Source organism: Ochlerotatus camptorhynchus, unplaced genomic scaffold (genome assembly GCF_037179485.1).
Source record: "Ochlerotatus camptorhynchus isolate MF236.1 unplaced genomic scaffold, CSIRO-AGI_Acam_v1.1 ptg000004l, whole genome shotgun sequence".
In the NCBI taxonomy this organism is placed as follows: domain Eukaryota; kingdom Metazoa; phylum Arthropoda; class Insecta; order Diptera; family Culicidae; genus Ochlerotatus; species Ochlerotatus camptorhynchus.
The window spans coordinates 1,312,445-1,333,520 of NW_027040496.1; the positions used below are offsets into that span (position 1 = coordinate 1,312,445).

The 21,076-nt window shown below is 37.5% G+C and overlaps 2 protein-coding genes across 2 annotated transcripts in view; one reads left to right on the forward strand and one right to left on the reverse strand.

Moving 5' to 3' along the window:
• The window catches only part of LOC135714370 (8-oxo-dGDP phosphatase NUDT18-like), a 249,672-nt gene that overhangs the window by 218,104 nt on the left and 10,492 nt on the right, over positions 1 to 21,076 (reverse strand). The gene's annotated exons all lie outside the window — the stretch shown is intronic.
• Dh44 (diuretic hormone 44) overlaps positions 4,464 to 21,076 on the forward strand; it is a 145,254-nt gene continuing 128,641 nt past the window's right edge. The window contains exon 1 of the mRNA XM_065237855.1: positions 4,464 to 5,217. The gene's annotated coding sequence lies outside the window, so the exon portion shown is untranslated. The remainder of the gene's footprint in view (positions 5,218 to 21,076) is intronic.

Consider the following 21,076-nt stretch of genomic DNA (forward strand, 5'->3'; position numbering starts at 1 on the left):
AAGAAAAATTGATAGCGATCGTCACCATTTCATGAATAATTGTAAAGGTGCTAAAAGTCTAATCGTGAATCGTTTATAAAGATCTTTCTTAAAATATCGTTACCAATCGTTACCAATGTTAAAATATCGATTGTGTTGCCAGATCAAAATATCGATTTCTGTTGTAAAATCAAAATATCGATACACAACTGCTGATTTTATTTGTGATTTTTTATCTGCATAATTTCTAGTTTCGATCCCATGCCATCTGGGGTGTACTGATTTCGTTGTTGGTTGCTAATCCTCGGGTCCACGGCTGCTGTTGATGAGCTTATCAACGACAGGCAAACACACTCTAGTATGTGGTGTATTGAAATTTCTGTAAATCTTTTCATACATGATTTCAATATTTATTTGTCATAACCATCAACCAGTCAGCCATGTAGGTGTAAAAGGGGTAAAAAAGGTATCAATTTTACTCATTGGGTTCCAAATGCCGAGAATCCCACCACGCATGCTATCACGGGATATTAAATAAATATATAGACGTAAACTTGAAGAACTACCCAACAAACATTGAATGTTGAATAAAAGCTTATTGAGGCAAAAACGAGCTTCTTCAGCTAAAAAATTACTTATTCAGCTGTTGATCAACTCAAATTGTTTGTTGGGTACAATGGTAAACATTTGCTGCGTCGCGGCCATTGGTCTTCTCATTCATTTACCGGCAGATTGCTTCTTCCGATGAAATGCCGAATATGTCGATAAATAATATAAACATTGCCATCTGTCACCTGGTGTGTCTCGAATTCTCTTCAACCAGCGATGCAAATCGATAACAAGGAGATTATAAATGTGCATCGATGGCAATCTTTGTTGTTCTTTATCAAAGTTCAAAGTTACGATGATATCAGCATTTAAATATTTATTGATGAATATTTGTAAAGAATACTAAAGTCCATGTGACATATCGAAATTAAAAGAAATTTAGTATGGCACCTTTATAGATTACTATCATATGACCGATGAAGAAATAATCTTAAATGTAAGTATCGATCAATAAAGATTTTTAAATGTGTACATCGAAATCATAGAAAATTTAAAGTAAAGAATTGCCGACATAATTCTTTATTTCTGTATAAAGAACTTTGAAGAAGTTTCACGAATGGTTGGTCGGGCAATAGCATCACAGGGACCTTTGCCATGAGATGTTGCAAATAAATGCCAATCTGCTTTCAATTTGTGCATCGATTTGAAGTTACATAGACTGGCATTTTTTTCTGTTCTTATAATGAGCAGCTGCTCCATCTAAGGGGATGTTCATAAACTACGTAGACAGTTTAGGGGGGGGGGGGTGACAATTATCCACGGCCCATACAAATTTTAAATTTTTTGTATGGACAATTGTCTACGCAGGGGGAGGGGGGTGTCAAGAATCCCAAAAAACTGTATACGTTGTTTATGAACAGCCCTAACATAAATGTAATTTTGGAGAAATCTATTGATAGTTTCAAGAATTCTATCATGGGCCAATACCTCTGATATTATTATAAAACTAACGTTTTCTATTTTACTGTCCTTAATATAATAAACCAAAAAAGGGTGAATAGTTGCCTGAGCGTTATTCCAATGGTAACCCTGAGCAGCATTCTGAATAATAAATGTATAGTTCACAGATAAATCGCAAATTACAATTAATACATCTTCTTTTAGAGAATCTTTTTTGTTCCTTAGAAATAAAGATTGTTCTTTACAAATAAAGTCCTCATGACACTCATATTAACTGATCAATTTTATCTACGAAGTACGTGGCAAACTCATCTGCAGGTTTCATAATGTTCTGCAAGTTACATCTTCTTTACCACTTTCTTCTAATAGTGCAGCAAGTTCGTCTGCAACTTCATCATTGGTGGCACATTTTTTGCAAGCTCGAAAATAACACTCTGTCGTCCTAATAAAAAAAAATTGCAAATCAGTTTATCCATTATATTTCTTCCTGGGATACGATTCCTAAACTATTAAGCATTAATTTTACATTTTCGTGGATTGTGCACACACATACATAATGAGTACCTTTACTGTCAAGTAGCTTACAATGTTTAGATCTCAACGTTGTAAATAAGGTGAAGCCAATTTTAATACTCGCATACGTTTCTTCAAATATTGTATATGCCTCTTTGAGAGACATCATAAGAAGTCGCTTCTCAACCCGTTCTTTTAGGCCATTTCGGAGTTCAGACACGTAATCGTTAATTCCAGGCATTGACCTGCTTATATCATTACTATCAAAGAAATCTATAACAGTCTTTTGTCTAATTCACTGATTCCGTGTCTACTTCGTGCACTAGTGGTACAAAGAATACCTTGATCTTTCACTATTTTTTTCATTTGTCTTACCATATATACCGGTGCATTGAACTCTTCTAAGGATTTTATTTATTGACCAAGAGTGCGGTAACACTGATAAAACTTTTATCTGCTCATTTCTATCATCAGGAGATGAATTAAACTTATTTTTTAATTGTGTTACCATTTCATCGAATGCTTCTGCTTTCCTGATGTCTGTTGGGTCCATATTAAACATTTTCTGTAGTACTGCTTGTGTGATGTTTGCTGATTTTGTTACACGGTAATCCATGGTCCTCATGTTCCTTAATGAAATTGGTGAAACATTCAATGTGTGGACGATGCTATTGAATATTTCCACATTATATGGTCCCTATAACTGGTCCGCTGATGCAATTGATTCTAATGATGGAATTGACGGTACTTCTGTAAGACAAGAAAAGTAAAACATGAATTAATAAGTGTGCAAGGTTTAAACAAGTATTTTTTTAGCCTACAATTAAAAAAGGTGTAAATTTAAATTATCGATCTGAGTATTCTTACCTGGTTTATCATCAGGTTGGTGGCCACTTGTTGATGGTTGTTCATCACTTGTTGGTGGTTCATACCCACATGTGGATGTTTGTGGATCGCACAGATCCGAGCGCGGTTTTTTGGATGTATATCTATTGTGCTGAACCAAAGCACGGCATGACTCACAAATGCGCATCTGTACATTCAGTTGGTGAGTATATCCCATAGATTGCATTTTTTGAATTAATGCTGGTGTTAAGTAACGTAGTTTGTTTCGGATGCACTTGCATTTAAAAACACTTAAGGCATCCATGAGAATAATTGTTATTAAACGTTACAGTAATTTACTTTCTCACTGTCACTGTTTCTACATTACATTGAATAGGGCCGTATCTACATCTTCATTTAAATAGCAAATAATGTATACCTACAGACAGGCTTGTGGTCGTACCTACATCGTACCTTTTTTTTCGTATAAATGTGGGCCAGTCTAATGACAGATGCGTATTTTGAACTCGATTTAGACTACAATGTGCAGTCTTAATCAGTGTCATTCCCGTTAAAGACTTATCAACCCCCTTAAGTACTCATCACCTAGGTAAAAAATTAAAGATCTCAGATATAAAAATGAAACTACAACGGGTAGAATCGGAACCTACCTAACTAATAATAACCTATAATAACCAAAGATTTAAGCAAAGTAAAGGAGAAAAATCTATACAATTATCTAATAATGAAAATCCCCAAAGGCTTAGTAGCCATCATAATGAAGTAATGAAATTGGATTGTTTCATTACTTCATCCTTTTCTATTGTTGATCTAGAAATGTGAAAAAAGTTGTGCCACCAACGATGGCTGACCCTAATTAAAAATTACCATAACCGAACGATAACCAAAATCATTGAACTATTCCACAAATGGTTTGGATGATACCCCGAACACGTCGTTAAGCAAATTAACCATACCAGTTTTATTAGGGGATCCCATTGTTTACGTACGGTGACATCTACAGTTTGTAAGTGGGTACGTGATACTAAGGTTTTTTGTCTAGATACTCGGGGGTTGAAAAAAAATCAACATGAAAACGTCATCGATGAGGCAAATTTACTCATCGCTGAGCTCCTGCACTCTTTGCGATTTACGAGTAAACTGAACTTAAATTTGGGTTAATCTCATTGACCGTGAACTGCACCACAGAAAGCTTTTCGTTGAATTCGCCGCAAGTCCGAGTGGATTGAATATGCGCTAGACCTACTAAACTTATGTCGCGCAACACTTGTCCGGGTACAAAATTAAGCTCTCAACATAACGGAGCGATGCAACACATGTTACACCGACTGCGCGGACTACCGAACACGTTGCACTATATGTATCGTCAAGTTCCCGCCGAAGTGAAAAGTGTATCAACGCGATGGACAGCTATACGCATCATGCCTCCTTAATCGGTAGTGGGTGTGAGCGATGAGAGCATAAGACATTGCGGCAGCCGGAAAAGCCGTGTCCATGATGTATTGGTGCTACACAAAAATAGGTGGGTGGTGGGTGCAGCGTTGAACGGGCGGTGGAAAATCGTTTATAAAAGGGTATACACGTTGGTGAGTTTTACGATTTGCTGGAAGGACGTCGTTGAAATAACACTTGTTGAATACACCTCGGTGGAAGGCATAGAGGTGCTTACGGCTACAGGACACTTTACAAAAAGTGGGCCATCGAGGATCGCCTCAAGAAGGAATGGTCCGAGCTCGCTTCGACTCAGATAAAAGTGTATGAGTGTTAAGTGCATTGAGAGTAAACGGCGAGTGATTTAATTGCTACTTTTCGAGTTGTTGGGAAAACGGAAGAGGGAAGTGAAGAATTGAAGATCACGGCGCTGGCAGCCGTTCGTTGGGCATAGGGATTTATTCGGAGGGCAACTGCGTGGCGACAGTGTCCCAAGATTTTAAATTTCCTTTCTCGAGCACGTTCAAAGGCTAATAAGTAAAGAAACTTGCTGGAAGTGTTTGATTAAAGTGTTCAGAGTGAAACGGATTTCTTGTCTACGGCAAACAGGTGCAGTGGTTTGGTTTCAGTGAGTTGTTCCTGTGGGGAAAGATTTACTTCCGTGCTGAATTCGGCTGTTCTGCATTGTGAAGGTAGCAACAACCGCGTCGTGGTGATATTTTAAAACCGACGGACGAACGCACCGGTAGAACAAATTAGAAAGTTTGCTAACTCAATTGAAGAATCCTCGTCGTTCAGTGATTTGTGTATTTTCCGCGAACTCGAAGTTTCGAGACGACTTTATCCCGCCGGCAGACAGCAACGCGGATCGATCTCCTATCCAGTAGGAATAATACGCAAGTTATCTCCGTGGGAATTTTGCAATTAACATAAAATTATGTAAGTACCTCTAAATGGACTAATAAGTTTTAAGAGTTTTTCGGCAAAAAGCAAAGCGGCAGCGGTTTGCCCGCTGTGTCGTTAGCTGGTTGGTGGATGGTTGGAAAGTCTATGCATAGAAATTAGCCGGCGACCAGTAGTGGCGGGGGATTCACGCTGATATCAGTGCCTATTTTGTATATTCAGTGGTGACAATGGGTAATAGTACTCATCAGTGCTCATCAGATACGACAAATGTTTTGCATATAGAGCGACAAAGTTTAGTCATTCTGTAGTTTACTTACTTTAGGATGTTTGTGTACTGTGTGGAATGTAAGATTCAGCTTACTTCTTCTGACGTCACTTTCTGAGAAAAGTCACATCTAAGTATCAGATAATGTACATTGCGACAAGTGGGTTCTAAACAAATTATAATTAATCTATAGTTTAAAACTGCGTTTCTCAATCTCGGGCTATTTTTCGATGGGTTGCAGGAATTCAGACATCTCGGGTTATTAGAAAAATGTAGAAAACAATTGTATGAATTCAATTCTCGTTACCGGTTTTAGGACATTGTAGCGTTTGTTAGACCATTTTACTGTTCTCGAGTACATATGGGAGTTTTCAAAGTAATTTTGGGGTCTATTGGGGTTTATTTTCGCATTATAAGTTTTTTCTTTTTTATTTTCATGGCTTTCAACCATCGGCTGGTTCGCCCATTATAAGGTTGATTTTGGTGTTTTAGGCTATTTTATCATTTAATTTCAGGGCTATTCTGACGTTTAGATTCAATATTGCGATGTTTGGCCACTCAAAGGTCATTTGAACGGATTTGGGCCATTCTTTAAGTTTTTAGGGTCGTTTAACTTCGATTCAATTATTTAATTTTAAAATTATGTTGGCGTATTGAAAGCTATGTTATTGTTATTATAATATTTTGATGTGTTATAGCAAATTTTAAGTATTTTAAAGCATTTTGCTGATTATTGGTCATTTGTTAGAGCTGTTGTAAATTTTTTTTTATATCATTATAGTTCTTTATATTTATTTTATCATTTAATTTTGGAGCGTTTTTGGTGTTTTAATGACAGTTTTGTCGTTTTTTGCCTTTTCAATTTAATGTTTTATTTTTGGGGATTTTAAGTCTGTTTTAGTGCTTGATTCTGTTTTATTGATGGTTGGCGCACACTTAGAAAAAATCATGTAAATTTAGGTGCTCTGAGACTGACATATACGAGCGTCATTTTTTACATAAAATAGAGTCATAGCAGACGCGAAATTCAACTCAATCAAACGTACTTTTCGTCGAGTAATGGACTTTTCAGTCTTGAAGCATTTAATTTTACAGGAAATATTTGTTTACGTCCGATCCTTTATGTCAAAGATGGATTCCGTCACGTGTGAAATTAGTTATTTCTAAGTGTGTAGAGGGGAATAAGTAGCAAAATAAAAAAAAAAAATAAAAAAAGAGACAATGATAGCATTGGATCAATAATTTCCTCAGATATATTTCACTTTTATCAGATTTGGTAAATGTTACAAAAAGCAAGAGAGAACAGCCTAACGGGTTGTCCCACATTACATAAGTTTTCATACAGTATATGGAATATTCCATGAAATTACTCATGTTTAATGCAAATTTATATTTTATATTTTATATGTGCATAATATTGAACATAATATTGAAGCGAGTGAGAGTGAACATGTCAACTCCCTATTGCTAACATTTCGTGGATAAAGGGTGGGCTCTTCTCCCTATTAATTGGGGCATCTTCCTGTTGGATGGCTCGTTTTCTGACCAATTGGCTGATCAAGTTGTTGGAAGGAAATTCTTAACTGTCCCAAGGAAATGAATAGGCGAATTGAGTCACTTAGTGAGAAAAAACTGATAATTTATATCAAGCGAATACCGAGAAAACTTCCAAAACAACGGAGCGCGAAACAAGTCGACCGTACTTCTTGCTAGGACGCAGTGAGATGTCAAATGGTCGTTGTCATGACTGATTTGCCTTGTGCCATGATAGTGGCCTTTTGTGTATTATATCAAACTTGTCCTTAAAGCTGATCCATTTATCGTTCCATATTTTTCCCTGAATGCTTATAAAAATATTTCATACCAATGCCCTGTGCCTGGTGTGGTCCTGGAATTAAAATTTGGACCCCTTTAAAGTGCAACTTTACCAGCATAGTGTTTTCTGTGAAGCTGTTGTATACAATGAGGCCTTTGTTTTGATGAAAGTTGCAAATAGGGTGGTACCATAGAGATAACTCTAAGACCAGAAGGTCCCGAAGAAACGAGCTCAACTTGTTGGCTCAGCTCTGGTACTCTCTTCGGTCTCAAGCTTATCGATGCACCCTTCGAAACATAGAAAAATCCACGAACCCCTCATTTGATCTGTCAAACTTTCATAGCGAATCAACACAAACATAGTGTAGTACTGGAATTTATACTAGAATGGGGTGCGGTAATCGATTTGCTTGGGACCAATAGGCTAGTCAAGTAGTGAGCCAATTTAAAATCGTTAGTTTCGAATTGATTGTTGGTGGTACTTAAAATGACCTTTTCATTTCTGATTATATCATGATGGAACCACAGGCAAACATACATAAGGGATGCCAGTTATATGTAAGGTAAATTTAGTAGATGTTAGCTCTTGAAAATTATTAGTGACCAAGGCAGACACTGGAGACACACTACATCTATCGAATACAGAATAAAAAGTTGTTCAATATTTCATCCAAACTGCTGCACATTTGTTATTCCGCTTGTGTAATATTACGCTGTATGATGTACACAGAATTTGAGAACAAATCGTTTTGATGACTGTAATATTTTATAAACGTTTACCAGTTATTGATGTTCAATACATCACCATCAATAGATTTATATAATATATTTGTGTGCTGTGTACACATTAAAGTGATGAGCGGTGGTAGGAATGTCACTTATAAGTGATGCGTTTGAAAACTTGTTTTCCAGTAAAAGAAAAATGGTACTAAACAAACAAACCAAATTCCTAATAAAAGTCTGAGCTTCTGTGAATATTTCCTATGGATCCGTATTTCTGCAAAATTAAATCTTCTTCTTCTGCATTTCTTTATTAAACGTCGATCTATGTTCCACAGTCTAGTGCCAATCACCGACGGACATCGATTGACGGCAATCGAATGTGCAGGACGGCAGCTTCCACACCTGTGTGGGATATCGCACCAATTCAACACACATGGCCGGGACTAACGGTTTTACTTCCCTTCCGAAGGAAGACGTGACCACAGATTTTTATGCCTCAGAAAAATGCCACCAACCTCAGCGGGGATAGAACCCAGACCCATTTGCATGAGAAAGCAGTCATGCTTACGACTGCACCACCGGTGCAAAATTCAATCAAACCGACTTCACACGCTTGCATCTGATTTGTTTTTATTCAACACATCTGGTGTGTTGACAGATAGAGGGAAAAGCAACTAGTGGAAAAATTGCATGAACGAGGGATGCTCCGGTTGCGAAACAATGCTTGAGAATGTGCATATAGTAAAGGTGAGGTGATGCTACATTTTCCTCTAGTGGTTGGGACATGAGCACTAACTCTAACCTTCGTTCAGAAAATCAAAAAAAGTGATATGGAAAAATAGAAAAAACATTCAAAAATGCGCTCGTGGTTCCTTTTTTCACTTGACTGATCGTTTTGATGCAGTGGTGTAAGTGTAGGGTATGTACTGTGCCGTGAAGGCGGGTTATTCCGCGTTTGTGATAATTCCGCGTACACAGCAAAACATTAATTTTGATATCACATCAAAGTGAATGCACTTCAATCATGTCAACAATATGGTGTAATATTACTTGCCAAAAAGGACAAAATTATCATTAATACAGTGCATGAACTGACATTACGCTACTTTTACTGCATTTGTTTATTTTTGTGGCCATAAAAATTACATGAGATTTTCGAGATGATAGAAGTGCATCCTCTTGGATGTAATATTAAAATTTTATTTTTTGATGTGTACTTGACAAACAGTTCAATTTTATCGAAGACAACAACCTTTGAGCAGCAGATGACGCGATTGTACCTGTCTCATAGCGTATGAGAAAATGGAAGAGTTGTCTTCGATTTTATGCAAATTCGTTCAAAAAGTGAAATGCATGAAATTCTAAATTTCCTGTATAATTACAAGGTGAGCCCATCTAAACTCATCCATGTAAAATTCAAGTGACGTCAATTCAGAGGCAATTCAAAGATTTTTAGCGACTTTGAACATAATTCTACAGACAAACAGACATAACACATTGAATATTTCTCACTGTAAAAAATCGTCGAACACGGATAGAAATCTCCTTATGCATTTTGGCAATTTTCTATTGTTGATTATTCATAAAATGTATAAGTCAACTAATAAGCAGATGCCTTGCAAAAAGTTAATGAAGATCATGTGTCAAATGAAATGTATAAGCAGTCACACATACCTTTTATGCATTCTTATAGGACCTATGTGGTTTGTCTTATGGAATGTATAAGGCTGATGTTTTGGCAAAAATGTATAAGTGAAACACATGAATAAAACCTAAACGCCAAATTATACCAGGAACGTCATTTGGTATCTAACTATTTTTATTTCAATAGCTAGAGAAATTAAATGTTCTACACAGTTGTGAACTATAAAAACTCGAAAACTTATTAGAACATCGTTTTCGTTTATCTCTTCTATATTTGGAGATATAAGCCATTTGAGAAAACAATGTTTTCTGTCATATTTTTTTAAACATCACTTTTTCGGCCTACTATGTTCAGAGTGATTGTAGTTAATACTAATGTCGTTTTCGTTTTTGCGGTGTAGCTACACCGGTGCTACACTGCCGTACACCGAAATATTTTAGGGTGTAGATATAGGATGCACCTTTGTTTACAAACAAATGATGTTGAGCTGTCAAAGACTCGCGCTTATTCCTGCTTACACTACACCAGTGCTACACCGCAAAAACGAAAACGACATAAAATACACATTTTCTCCAAAGACACTATACCAGTACAAGTCTTCTGTCAAAAGTTATCGTCAGTTTTGTAGTCTTTTAGGCCAAACTTTCAAGCGTAACATTTCAAAATGGCGCAAGTACAACCGATAGTGTTTCATGTCACTTTAAAAAGCATATCAAGAAGTACATTTTAGCAGCACTGCCGCGCCGACACTTCTTCACACGCCACCGCCGATGTTTTTGAGACGGTGGGCCGTCGTGATTATTTTTGAAACGCCACCGGTATATTTTTTTAATACGCCGACGATTGAATTAAAGTATTGAATGAAAGTATTTTTCGCAAACTACACCAAATTGGAAAATAAAAGACGCATAAGAATTCAAAAACAATATTTCTTTGGTTGAAAAAGTGCCTAGGACTAACGGGTGTTCAATAAAAACTGAGAATGATTTCAGTGCCGTCCAGCGCTCTTGTGAGAGCATCGCAACTAAGTTGCGTCGTACGGCCTCCAATATTCATTGACGTTTTTTTTTGAAGAATAAAAATTATGTTTTTAATAAAAAATACTGAATTCGTTGAAATTTTTTTTACTAGCTAGGTAGGGTTAACTACCCCATTTCCGGCCTATTAAGCACAACCCGCATTTATTCTTTCTTAATCTAGCGCAGTTTAGCACCAAACGGAATGTTATTTTTACTGAAAGCTTCCAAATTTATTTACCTTTCCGTATGTACCGTAAGATTTGATAAAGAGAAACCAATCGTTGAGATATTGTCAAAAGTCTAACACTCATTCTTGACGCCAAACTCGGCCTACGGGTTCTAAACTCGGCCTAACGCATTGAAACGCCAATGAATTCACTTCGGCCTATCGGATGATGATAAAAATTGATTCGGTCGGAGCGCTTCTTTTGTTTTTGAGAATAATGGGTGCCTTCATATCACGCGTTCTCATTGACTTCGTTCCGTAGCTTATTAACTAAAGTATCGTACCAAACGCATAATTGACTTGTTAACTCTGAAATCATGGATTTATTTGAAGTGTTCTGCTCGATAGGCCCAAAATGGGCGATTAGGCCCTATATGACTGAAAAAATTCTCATTTTTTATTGAACTCCCGTTATAATGGCAAATATTGAAGAGGTTGAATCCGGAAAGAGGCGACAGGAAAAAGTCAGTCCAATCGAACGGAGAACCTGCCAAATGGATGAGATGTCACCTTACCCAATTCAGCCTGTTTTACAAGTATCAGAAACGTTCCGGGAACCAGGGGTATAAAACAGCTAAGGTATAAGCGGTATGAACAACCGAAATTAGCGAAACATAACGAAATTATGGCCTCAAGTCTAATAAAGCTCGTATAATTTGAATTTTGTCAGCTTATTGTTAACATATGTTTCTATAAAGCTCCATGAATCCACATTTTCGGTATATTTACTTCAGAATTGTCCGTAAACATAAGTTTAGTTCCTATCCATCTAAATGGAATGAAGCGAGAGGAAATGATATATTATAAATATTATATTCAACTGAAGGATCTGGCTGACAAAACCATTTTCTGTATGTTTAACTTTCTCAATGTTGCTGTTTTCCTAACTAAAACATACAAATTTGGGGAATTCCGAAACCCGCTGCCTAACCCGTCCAACATGTTTTCGATTTTGACGTTCTAGTTTAATGGGATTTGACGTTTTGGTGCTGAACCCTGTTCTAAATCAATGGGAAAATTAACAGGTTGGTTACATATTCCATTTTCATGCTGATTCCAAATGCATGTTCAGTAACAGTCCCCCAGGAAAGTGGCCAGTTACCAAGTAACATAACACCTCATGATAATTTGATAACACGCTGCATCAAGTGCCAAGATTCACATTATACCAGATATTTTCCAGGGAAATAAACAATCTGAACATCACATAAGGGTCCAAAAACAAAACAAACGATAGCAGTTATATCGAGTGCTCAGCACCACTTTGCCAATCCCTGGACGCATTCAAAATCCTCCAGGAAAAATGGCCAGAATCTCAAACCAAAACCCATCATGTGAAATATCAAATAACAAAGAAATTCAAAACCAAGATCAATTGTTGGTCATATATTGCTTATGGGTCATTCCAGCTCAAGTGGGTATAGAATTTAAAAAAGTTGTGGTCGATGTTGCCGATTTGAGCCAAATTTGGACAAAACGCTTATTTTGGCATTCTGAACAAACGCCTTTTATAGAGCAAACATTCCGAGCTAAATGCGGCATGGTTGACGTCCAAGTTCTTGTTTCGTTCTTTATTCATTTTCAAACAATTAATACATTTCAATACAGTTGACGTACACTCCGACGTTTTGTGTTGTTGGCTGCACCTAGAGCATCTATCACAATTTTTGCAATCCATGCTCTTGTGTCCAAATTCTCCACATTTGAAGCATCTCAACACATTAATCGCGGGAACTATCGAGCACCGATCAAACTCTACATTTACTTTTTTCGCACATAACAAACATTTATAAGTATCGACATCGACTTCAATTACAACACTAAACTTGTTATAAGTGAAGCGTGGATTTTCAAACATCATCACTACTTTTACATCATTAATAGCGATGTCTTCATTTTGACTTTTTAAGTAGTCAATAAAGACATCTGAGGAAAACTGATCGCTCATGCCCACTATTTTCAATCTTGGCACCGAAGTGGGAACAACAGCACTATATTTTTCACCCAGATTGCTTTCAATACCATTTTTCACATCACTTACGTTTGCTCCTGTTGCACACTCAACAATAAAGAAGCCATCTTTACCATTCCTAAAATTACTGATTTTGTGTGTTTTTGGATCCAACTGAGTTTTCAAAAACTTACGAGTATCTTCGCAAGGTTGTTTGGACTCTTTCGGTTTAATCACAATGACCGGACGAGTCTTACGATTATCTGGTTTGTTACTTTTACTGTTACTGTTACTATTAGTTTTACTTTGACTAGCACGACTATGTATTTTTACAAACATCCGCAAAACTCGAATTTTCTTGAAAAACAACATCATCATCATGATCACTATTACTAATTACTAATTTACGTTTTTTGCGTCTGGTATTTTGGTCCGATTCTGACTGAATCTTCCTAGATGAACTGCGCTGATCATTCTTTACAGCAAATTGGTTTTTCGCATCAATTAAAAAAAAATGAACTTTTCATATTATCCAATTTCTCACAAATTAAATTTTCAAGACCATTTATATTTATTCTAATGTCTGCCATCCCGATTTTAACCACGATGCCCACCTGAGCAGCAATGTGATCTCGCATGCCAGTGATCGAGTCCGAGAGTTGAAAAACCTTCTTCATCTCTTCCTCCTTTTGACGCGCGAGATCAGATCATTCTGCTCGTCACAACTCTGATCTGATAGACAACTATCACACTTGAACAGAACATTTGCATTATCTGCTATAAGCCTCGCCGCAGTCTTAGTGAGTGTCGCACAAGCGAAATGGAACGTTCCATTGCATGGACCTACACATATAACTGGGAGCCCACTCATAGCAATAGACTGCTCGCATACATTACTCACATCCATTTTACCAAATTAAACGCTAACACTGTTAGCAGCAGGCATATACAGGGAAGGAGAACACAAAATTAAATTCTACCGCCACAGCTCACTATACAAAGCAATAGCGCGCCGGGGGGAAAATACAAAATTAAACAAAAACTAGTTATGAAGAGCTTTGAGTGGGTTGGTATATTTCCTTTTAATTCCGTTATAATTGCTTATCTTTTGACAGATACGCGTATTTCGTCTACTACTTGCAGACTTCATCAGTGCCAAGTACTCAACACCACTGAAGAATCCATCTTTAATCTACGAGTTATATACTAATCAATAGGTACTAAAAATCAGCAGGTATCCACTGCCATGTCAAAATTTACCTAAACTTTTAGTCTAAAGTTTCAATTTCAGGCTCAAAACAGATCATTCCACCTAAATCTGCATTCTGGTCCACTGTCCACTGTCGTCTTAGTTAAAGTCGCCGCCCTCGGTATGGATTTACTTTTGATCAGGTTTTACTCGATATCCTTTCCAAATGTTTAATGTTTAATATCAGTTTAAATTATTAGCTTCCCATGGAATACCTATTTTCAACTTACCAAGAAGCAAGTCGGTCAGTGTACCTACCACCCAGTGAGTGATTGTCCTATTCATCACAATTACTTAACGAAATTGTCACAGCACTGGGAGCAAAAGATAGACAAATGGATAAATAAGCAATTCCGATTTTCTTTACCAGCATGACAAACTGACCAGTCAGCAATGTCAGATTGCTTTTCATCAAAAAAGTCAAATCGAATAAACACCTTAGTAAAAATTCCTCCCTCTGCATCAGCATCAGCAGTTCTTCTTTGAGCAGGGAAAATTCCCTCACTTCTATTTGAGTGCCGAATGCACAGCAGACGGCAAGGAGAGGAGGTGTGCAACTCCTCTAAGCAAGTTAATTCCCTTCACCGCCCGTCAGTATCCTTCCCCGAAAAACAAACATCTTCATCGGTAAGCAGTTCCTTAGAGCCAACTGGACGAGCAAGAACAACTCAAGCATTTTCGCCTTTCAAATATTGGCCGCTGGGCGTCGAAGCATAGTTGGATTCAAATACCTTCATCGAAATTCCTCCGAAACTAAGCAACGCTTGGAATCCTTCCTTGGCCGACGCCTCTCCGGTCGCTCGTGCATTTACGGGCTATCAGGAATAAGGAAACTGCACATTATAGCGTAGGAATATTTGCTCGCTTAGCATTTGATATCTGATGATGGCGCTTTTCATGCGTTTCAAAATTGGTGAACCCGCGCTTGGATGGCCAGCAGGCAGTCATTTGAAAGCAAAAGGGGTTCTTAGCTGGATTTATTTACTCATCGTTGGTTTTCCAACTGACATGGGTTGTCATATCTTTTTCCGAGATTTCTCTGACCTGGTAACCATTCATTGCTAAAGTGTTGCGATGGAAGGTTTAATCTACGAGCTTTATTGTGTTGATGGCAGGATATCTCAGTGAGATATTTAAAAAAAAAACGCTTCACAATTTTATAATGTGAATTACGAAGTGGTACCAGTGGTAGATCTGTCCCGTCCAGACGAAAGATAAATGTGTGGGGTTTAAAGCTGCAGTTGATTATTTATCTTTTCACAAATGCCGTATTTAGGAAGGCAAAATTGTTTGCGCTAAAACCGTTCGTTTTTAGGTTGATTGTGTCTTCGGGCAAGTTTACATATATATATTTTGCTGTTTTTTTATGATAGTGAAAGGTGGCCGCTTTGAATCTTTTTATTTTTTTCAAATTTGGTTTTATATAGTTACTTAACTGAACCCAAACTTTTAATCGATGACATGAATAACTATGTTATACCCCTCACCATCCCTCCCCAACTGGGGAGTTTGGTAAAGAGAGACGATCAACTCGAATCGTACCTTCCTCAAAGTTGTCCTTGCTCGCTTTCTACTCTTTGTACACAATTTTCAAACTGCCGTACTCTAACGGAACTATCAACTCTATAGTTTCATCTCCCCATCTATCGTATAAAATGACCACGTTAAGTCTGTGATTTGAAACCTAGCATCTTCAACTATGGTCTGTGCCTAGGGGCACAAACGGAAGCTTGACGTAGGATCACTAATGGACGGAATAAATGTGAAGATCATTCAGTTCTTTTAATTGATCGATCATCTATTATCTTAACTCTGTCCGTTTTTGAATTGTAGGCGTACCAAATTTGTAGTAATTTTTTTCAAGGTGAAAGTTGATGAAGAGAATCGATCAAATCGAGCAGGGGTGCATGCTTCCAAGTTTGATTACAAGATTACAACTCTGTAGAGCATTTTGTGTGGTCGTTGGGGGCGTGTGGTTCTGAATATGGACAAACAGGCACATAGCTTGTTCGCCCTGAACAGGGCCGTTTTGTTGCCAAAGTTGATGATGATTTAACCTCCTAACCCGTACAGAGTGCGTATCTGTCGCTTCAAAGCGTAGATGACATTCATGGCCACTTACGCTTGGCGTGTTCAGTGTAGGTGACAGCATCACGGATCTCATTTTCCAGGAACACCACCACACCTGGTAGATCAGACCGGAGATACGTTTGACACCGCCATGGCGAACCAGACGACGGATGGTGGTTATCACGAAGAACCTTGCGATGACGCTTGGCGCCTTTTTTACCAAGACCTTTTCCTCCTTTGCCACGACCAGTCATTGTTGTTTGTTAGGTAGAATAGTGGACCACCTTTCTACTGCTACGCTATTGATGCGTGGAAATATTTCTGATCGATTGGTGATAAAATTATTGAAATTGGTCCAGCAGCAGCTGAGTTATTAATATTCAAAATCTTTCATAATTTTGTTACATTTTCCATTTTCGGTTTCCACAAAGTGTACCCCCATATAGAAATCACAGACGTAGTCTTACGTCGAAAATAGTTAAAGTATATTCACATGTTTTTTAAACGGTAACCCCAAACTTATGAGTGTATATATGGGCTGTGCTAGTTTCTATAAGCACAAGTTTAACTCGACGCAATTTTTAAATTGTAATCCATTTAAGTTTAACCCTTATGTGCGCCACGATTTTTCCACCCGTAAAAGGGTGACGGGGTACCCGGGTACCCAAGCTGCGAAAGCTCAGACAATAAGATTGAACCAAACAATGTTCTACAAAGTTGTAGGTTTAGATAAGAACTAAAATATGGCCTACATAAATTTTGGAATGGACCGCTCATTGTCCCCAGTAAATGTTCCGGAAGCTCCGGGGAGTGGTCAAGTTCTGATTTTAACAAAAACTAGTCATGCGGCATATCCAAATTTTAAGAATTTCATGGACATGTTATTAGAGACAATGTGAACTGACAAGAGTGACAAAGGCCATCTGATGGCCCAGGATCAGATTCCGGAAGCCCCGGGGAAGTGGCCAGTCACATATTGTATCAGAAATCAGTCGTACGGACATATATAAATTTTCAGAATTTCATAGACTATTCTTTAGAGACCATACCAGCTAAGCAGAATGACAATAGCAACGCGATGACCCCGGAACAGGTTTCAGAAACCCCCGGGGAAGTGACGAATTTCGGATTGCAACATAATCTTACTTGTATTTATAGCTATTATAGTTTAAAGTTCCAAATTAGCTGAAAAATTTCCTGATTTTAAAATCTTCTTCAATGCAAACTGCTTTCAGACAGCCAATGGAAATTGGCATTTTAATCCCATCGACGATGTCGATGATGAACCGTCCCAAGGTACCGCCAGTCGGAGTGACAGAAAATGATGCCGAACACTCAACATGTTATAAAGATGACACAAAGGGCAAACCCGAAGCCCTCCCCTTGGCTAGTTTTTAACCTGGACGTTGGTGGGCGGGCCTAATCTTATGCTTAATAGTGGAGCGTTGGAGACGGTTGGTTTAGGTCCGGCATCGTTGGCTCATGCCGTGACAGAATAGCGTCATGAGCATGCGATGAGGATTACTGAGCTTCCGCTATCTGATGAACCACTGCATAAGATAACCAAATTTCTAGCCTGAAGTGATAGTATCACACTTGTTACTCCTTTATTTGAAAGCCGCGTTGTAGTGCGCTTACGTATAGACACTGACGTTGGGTGCTATACTGGCGGGTTTTGCCGCGACTCACTCTTATTTTATTAAAAGAAATATTTCAGAAAGTTCCTTCTATTTGCGTGACAAGCTTTCATTGTTGTTTTCATTGAAGCATTACCCAGGGAACAATATTAAACACCACCATGGTATTGTAACTAATCTTATACAGGGTGCGTGACGAATTTTTGCAGTAAATTTCAACTAGTAATTTCTCATGCTTGTGCATCATGATTTAGATATATTTGGCAGCACTGGATAGCTTATACTGTTAAGTGTAAGATTTAAACAAACAATGTTGAGTAAACGTAAAGATGTCGAAACAAGAGAGCAATCTGTCAGCCTTTGTCGCTTTGTTGCGCGCCGGAGTATGCATGAAAGAAATAATTCGGTCGGTAAATGTGTCTGAAAGAACAGTGTATAATATTAAAAAAGGCTTGGGAAAGTGATAAGACGGAGCACCTGGTTTGGGATAAGTGTTTGAACTATGGCTCGGGATTTCCACTGTGGCGTGCTTCTATTGTGACATATCCATACGTAATTTTGTGGGACGACATAGTGGAAACGTGTGAGTGTAGTTGGAGCACATATCTTATATAATTTAAAATCAGCTAAGAAACTAATTTCAAAGTGAAGCATTTTAGTCACTTGAAGGTGTCAACTGGGTCGATCTAAGATATAATAAATATAGATCAAAGTCAAAATTACTTGAAACACGTTAAATTTTAGATTACATAGCAGTTTAGGTACTTAATAAAGCATGAGTTATGATTGATTAGGTAAATTAGAGAATTCAATTAATTATTAAATTAGACTAATGAGATATCATAATCATCAAACGAACTTAAATAAGAAAATTTAGACAGCCTAATAACATTAAGTAGATTAACAAAAGAGTTAGGATGCGGGGGTCCGCTTAGGGAGGCAACTAGCCTTTTCATATATTGTCTGTTTATTTTGATGGTTGCTTTAAAATATCAATATGGTATATATGTGAAAGGATGAATCAGTGGGAGATGGATTTTCGGTTTCTTTACATTTTGCAACACAAATTTAGTACTATGTGTCATTTCCTCAAAACCCCTCAATAACCGACCTCTTCAATCCCTTCCTTTTCCCATGGCGTTCAAGTGGTCCGCATAGACTATTCAGCCATTACCCTTCCTTTATCCTCGGCTTTGGATTGACTTGCGCTCCCATTGCCCCACCAAACGCTGCAAAATGAAAAATGAAAATGATACAAAGGGCAAACCCGAATTTATTGCAACGCACATAAACAGCTGTAGCTTTTTAACCCCGGTAACAAATGACTTGAAATTTTCAGAGAAGATTCTTATGCGATTTTTTAGTAAGACAACAATAGACCAAAGTTCAATGGCAAACTAATACCCACTTTTCAATTAGGGAATCCAAAAGCTGTCTTTAAACTTTGTACAGTTGCGAATAATTCCAACCTCATAATTCCTTGAGGTTCTTTTCGAAATTTTTAGAACTCTCTGAAATTCTTCTCAGAAGTCCTCTGGAATTATTTTTAGAACTCTTCTTGACTTTTACTCAGAACACCTTGGAACTGAAATTCTCTTAGAGTTTCAGAAGAATTTCCTCAAAAAAATTATTACCGGAATAAGCCAGCAATTATCGGTACTCCCTTGAAATTTTCCTCAAAATCCTTTTAGAATTTCACTCAAAATTCAATTTTCTCGGTATTCTTTTCGGAATTATCTTGGAACTATCTGCAGGATTCACTAGAAATTATGCTCAGAATTTTCTTGGAATACTTCCCAGAAATCCTTTGGAACTGCCCTCAGAATTCAATATCCTTGAGGTTCTTTTCGGATTTTTTTAGATCTCTCCTAAGAGCTCTTTTAAAATTCTTCACAGAAGTCCACTGGAATTATATTATATACTCTTCGTGATTTTTTTCTCAGAACATCTTGGAGCTGAATGAACTAGAAATTATAATTTCGCTTGAAATTTCGCTTGAAATCCGTTTGGAATTTCACTCAAAATTTGATTTTCTCGGTTTTCTTTTCGAAATTATCTTGGAACTATCTACAAGATGCACTAGACATTATCCGGAGAATTTTCTTTGAATTCTCCCCAGAAATATTTAGGAACTATCATAAGAATTCAATATCCTTGAGGTTCTTCTCGGAATATTTTAGAACTTTTTTTTTCCCAGAACACCAATTCCCCTAAAGTTTCAGAAGAGTTTCCTCTGCATTCTCCAGAAATTCTTCCCAGAATGAGCTTTATCCTCGGAATTTCCTTGAAATTTTCTCAACATCCCTTTGGAATTTTATTCAAAATTTGATTCTCTCGGTATTCTTCTTGATTTTTTTGGAACTATCTGCAGAATTCACTAGAAATTATTCGCAGAATTTTCATGGAGTCATCCCCAGAAATCTTTTCTTTTAAAACTGTTCTCTGAATTCAATACTCTTAAGGTTCTTCTCGGAAGTCAAGTTTATGTTGTCCGCTCATTCACCAAAACGATGTAGTTTTTCTGGCAAAAATGTTCAATAAAGCTTGCCCCTCTAGAACTGTACAATTTTTACTACCGGAGTTTTCAATTCAGCTTGCCTCGCCATGCAGCAGATTGTTGTAAATCTTACACCAGAAATTTTCAAAACAAACTTGCCCCATACAATTTTACACCAGCAAATTTAAATTGATCAGAACGATGCAAATTTTCCGCCGTTAATGTTCAATAAAAATTGCTTTTCCAATCTTCTGATTGGTGCAGATTTCCTTTTTCCTTTTTCCGTTTTCCACCAGACATTTTCAATATAGCTTGCTTCTTCTATCATCAAAATGTTGCAGGATTTCCACCAAATAAAGCTTGCCCCTATTTTCAGATTTTTAATCATAAATTTTCTGCAAAGCAGCTTCTCTCTAATCATCAGAATGGTGCAACTTTTACACCAGAAATTATTATTAAAGTTTGTTTCTCTATTCAGCAGAAGGATGCAAATTTAAGACCAACATTTTCAAAAAAGCTTGCCCATCCGTTCACCAGAATGGTATAGATTATCCACCAGCAATTTTCCGTTCATTTCATTTATCAGAGCGATGCAAATTTTGCACCAGAAATTTTCAATAAAGCTTGCTCCTCCATTCACCAGAACGGTGCACCAAAAATTGTCAGTGAAGTTTGTTTCACCATGCACCTTTGGGGTGCAACTTTCAGACTTTGCATCATACGGGGTCTCTCCACTAACATCCTCTGATCATGAATCCCACATAATTGTAAGCAAATCTTACATCCCCCCGGTTG